Below are 4,925 nucleotides of genomic sequence, written 5' to 3' on the forward strand. Positions count from 1 at the left end.
AGCCTTCAAACCTTTAAAATATTCCTATCTCTGTGCTTCCGAGTTTTGGACATATACCCTGGATCTGCTTTGCTTGGTATTCTGTGTTATTGCTGATGGCGACCTTCACTGCACCTCTACCCTAGCCGCCATCAAGTCCCGCCTCTTTTGAAATGCTCTTTTCAATGACAAATGTGATGCCATTCCTCTTCAATTTGTCATTCATAGCATAGTAAATCATATGGTTGTCAGATTTAAAATGGCCAATATCAGTCCATTTCAGCTGACTAATGCCTAGGTTAACAATGTTTATGTGTTCCATTTCATTTTCCCAGATTCATATTTTATACATTCTATGTTCTGGTTATTAATGGGTGTTTACAGCTGTTTCTCTTCATTTTGAGTATGCCCCATCAGTAAATGAAAGTCCTGAGGGCTTTAGTCAATTCACATCATCACTGTCAACTCTACTTTGAGAAGGCAGCTCTTCTCCAGTGGCATTTTGAGTGTCTTCCAACCTCAGGAGCTCATCATCTGGCACTATATTTTGCCCATAAAAATCCTTCTTTATTGCAACTTTTGGCATAAAATATTTCTTCAGTTGTTACAGATTGATAAATGCTAATGTTTATTCCTTTTGCTTTTTTTTTTTAACCTCCAGGTCAATGCATATTTCATTACAATGCTGTATTTTGTCTTCTCAAACTACTCTTTAAAATCTGTATCTAGTAAAAGAAGTAGTCAGAATGCTTCAAAAAAAAGATTGGGAGACTTTATCTCATGAACTTTGAGGGGCTCATTTTCTGGCACTGTATCTGACAGTGTTTCTCTGCTATTTATGAAGTTTCAATGATTAAATATTTGGAGGTAGTTTGTCACTCCTTCTTCCTAGTCTGTCTTCATATGGAAGCTCATCTGAAACCTGTCCACCATGGGTGACCCTGCTGGTATTTAAAATACCTGTGGCATAGCTTCCAGAATCACAGCAACTCACAAGCCACCATAGTACGACAAACTGACAGACAAGTGGTGGGTATCCACCAATAGACTACTGTTATTACTGCTATTGCAAGATTCCATGTATAGTAGTATTTACCTATGTTCCTTTAATTATCATACCTGTCTTAGTCTTCCTTTGCCTTTATACGTTTGTGCTAAACTCTGGCTTTTTGTATATTCCTTTCATCTAAATTAGTACGTGTTCAACTTCTAACTAGTGATTTACTCCCCCTTCTCCTCCTACCCATAGTCTTCTTGTGTATAAACTTTTTCTTGAATTTCTGTGATTTTTATTTTATATAATATGTGTCCTTTGGTTACTTACTGATTTTACTCAATATAATTTCCTGCAGGTTTATCTATTTTAAGTGGTATTTCATGGATTCATTGTTATCCGGTAATGCTGTGCTGTTACTGTTATTAGGTATCAACTCACCTGGTGGTTTGAACTTTCTACATTGCAATTAGCAGGCCACTTCTTATCCTACAGAGCCACACAAGGACCTATAAATGTTGTGTGGTGGTAGTGGTTACGTGCTGCAGAGTAGGTCCCGACTCATAGTGACCCTGTATAGGTTTTCCAAGACTGTAAATCTTTACAGGAGTAGAAAGCTTTATCTTTCTCCCGTGGAATCACTGGTAGTTTTGAACTGCTAACCTTAAGGTTAGCAGCCTGATTCATAACCACTATGCTACCAGAGCTCCTTTAATGTTGTGTAGTAGTCCATTATTTATATGTACCATAATTTGTTTGCCCATTCATCTACTGATGGACATTTAGGTTGCTTTCATCTATTTGCTATTGTAAATAGAGCTGTGATGAACATGAGTGTGCATATATTGATTGATCTATGGCTCTTATTTATCTAGGTTATATACCAAGTTGTATTGATGAAACATATAGTAATCATATTTCCACCTTTTGAAGGAAGCACCATATGGTTTTCCACAGTATTTGTATCTGTTTATAGTCCCATCAGCAGTATATAAGGATTCCATTTTATCCACATCTGTCTAATAGAACTCAACAATATATCACAAAAACCTCTTGACCAAGTGAGAGTCTCAACAGGCATGCAAGGATGGTTCAGCAATATAAAACCAATCAACATAATCCTAAACAAAGGAAAACAAAAACAATGATCATTTCAGTCGCTATAGAAAAGGCATTTTGCAAATTCCAACTCCTGATAAAAAGATTTTATGGGAATAAAATGGGAAATTCCTTAGCATAAGTAAGGACATATATATAAAATCAACTGCCAGCATTATTCTGAATGGAGAGAGACAGAATAATTGTCCTTGTAAAAAGGTACCAGACAAGAATTCCACTATCACCATTCCTATGAAATATTGTATTGGAATTCCTAGTCAGAACAATAGGGAAGAAAATAAAAGGCATCCAAATTGGCAAAGAAGAAGTAAAATTATCAGTATTTGTAGATGACATGATCCTATACATAGAAAATCCTGAAGACTCAGCAAGAAAATTATTGGAACTAAAGACTGAATTTGCAAACACCAACATACAAGATAAACATACAAAAATTGGGGGGATTCCTTTACATTTGTGTCTTCATTTCTTTTATTTGCTTTAGGTACTATATGTTCAAGAGCAAGTTTCAAAGTGTTTTCTTTTGGTCTTTTTGTTTTGTTTTTAACTGTTTTTTGTTTGTTTATTTGTTTTTTTTTAAATTACCTTTTATTTTCTAAGTACAAGATCCTTGATTTCATCACCAAATTTTCCTGACTTTGGTCATTACCGTTCAGTTTGTCAAATCTATTCTTGAGATGGTTTCTAAATATATATGTCATATACTCAAGATCATAGTTTGGCTGTCTTGAACTTTAAAATATTTTCTTTAGAATCATCTTGAGCTTGCATATGAGCAATTGATGGTCTGTTCTGCTATTGACCAATGATCTTGTTTTGAATGATGATATTGAACTACTTCCTTCTTTACACAGATATAGGTGATTTGATCCCTGTGTATTCCACCTAGTGAGGACTGCCTGCATCATCACCATTTATACGGTTGAAATAAAAGTATTACCCATGAGCAAGTCATTGATCTTGCAAAATTCTATCACACGAATTTCTATCAAGCACAATTTTATCATTCTTTGTGGTTCTATCACCAGACAATATTTTCCAACTACTGATCCTTCGTCATATTCCTGTAGTCAGTAATTATCAATATATATTTATTGCATTTTAATCAATTTCAGACTGTAGCTGTTGGTGGGTGGTGGTTGTATGCCATCAAATTGGTTTTGTCTCATTGCAACCCTGTATAGGGGTTCTGAGGCTCATTTTTCTGGGAGCAGAAAGTCTCAGCTTTCTTCTGCTGAATGACTGGTAAATTCTAACTTTTGATCTTGAACTTAGCAGCCCATTTTATAATCTACTATGCTATCAGGTCTTCTTTAGTAGTTGGCTGTTGTTGTTAGATGCAGTGGAGTCTGTTCTGACTCATAGTAACTCTATGCACAATAGAATGAAATGGTGCCTTGTTCTGTGTTATCTTTAGCAAAAGTTTACTTGTATGTGATATTATTAATGATTTGTCTGATGATTTCCATATTCTGTTGGGTCACTTTTCTCTGGAATGGGCACAAATATGGATCTCTTCTAATTCTGCCAAAATTTTTCTAATTTTTTGGCTAGCTGAGTGAGTGCCTCCAGTCTTGCATCAGTTTGTTGAAAGATTTCAATTTGTATTTCATCAGTTCCCCAGAGCATTGTTCTTTGCCAATGCCTTCAGTCCACATAAGACTTCTTTCTTCAGTATCATTGGCTCATATGCTACCTCTGGAAATGGTTGAACATTGACCATTTCTTTTTGGTACAGTGACTCTGCATATTCCTTCAATCTTCTTTTGATGTTTTCTGAATCATCAAATATTTTCCCCAAGTAATCTTTCAGTGTTTCAAGTTAGGCTTGAATTTTATCTTCAGTTTGAGAAATGCTGATCACGTTCTGTAAAATAGTAGACTACAAGGTGGTATGTTTCAAAATGCCCAATATCAGTCTATTTCAGATCACTAATGTCTACAATATTGAACTTTATGTGTTCCATTTAATTTTTTATAACTTAAAAATTTCGTAGATTTTTAGTGAGTACATTCCTGTTTCTGATTTTTAATGTATCTTTGCAGCTGTTTCTCATTTTGAGTCATGCTACATCAGGAAATGAAGTTCCCAAAAGCTTTATTCCGTTGTGTAGATCATGACAAGCTATGGACAACATTGAGAAGTATGGGTGTTCCAGAACACTTAATTGTACTGCTAAAAAATCTGTACCTAGACCAAGAAGCAGTTGTTCGAACAGAATATGGGAACACTGAAAGTTTTAAAATTGGGAAAGGTGTGAGACAGGGTTGTATTCTTTCACCATACTTATTCAACCTCTATGCTGAGCAAATAATACGAGAAGCTGGGTTCTACGAAGAAAAACGTGGCATCAAGATTGGAGGAAGACTCATTAACAACCTGCGATATGCAGATGATGCAACCTTGATCGCTGAAAGTGAAGAGGACATGAAACATTTACTTATGAAGATCAAAGAGCACAGTCTTCGATATGGATTGCATCTCAATGTCAAGAAAACGAAAATCCTCACCACTGGACCAATAAACAACATTCTTATCAATGGAGAAAAGATTGAAGTTGTCAAGGACTTCATTCTTCTTGAATCAACTATCAACACTCGTGGAAGCATCAGTCAAGAGATCAGACGACGTATTGCACTGGGCAAATCTGTTGCACAGGAACATTTTAAAGTGTTGAAGAACAGAGATGTCAGCTTGAGGACTAAGGTGCGCCTGATCCAGGCCATTGTGTTTTCAATAGCCTCATATGGATGCAAAAGCTGGACAGTGAATAAGGAAGATCATAGAAGAATTGATGCCTTTGAGTTGTGGTGTTGGAGGAGAATACTGAAA

Source organism: Chrysochloris asiatica, unplaced genomic scaffold, assembly GCF_000296735.1.
Source record: "Chrysochloris asiatica unplaced genomic scaffold, ChrAsi1.0 scaffold00357, whole genome shotgun sequence".
In the NCBI taxonomy this organism is placed as follows: domain Eukaryota; kingdom Metazoa; phylum Chordata; class Mammalia; order Afrosoricida; family Chrysochloridae; genus Chrysochloris; species Chrysochloris asiatica.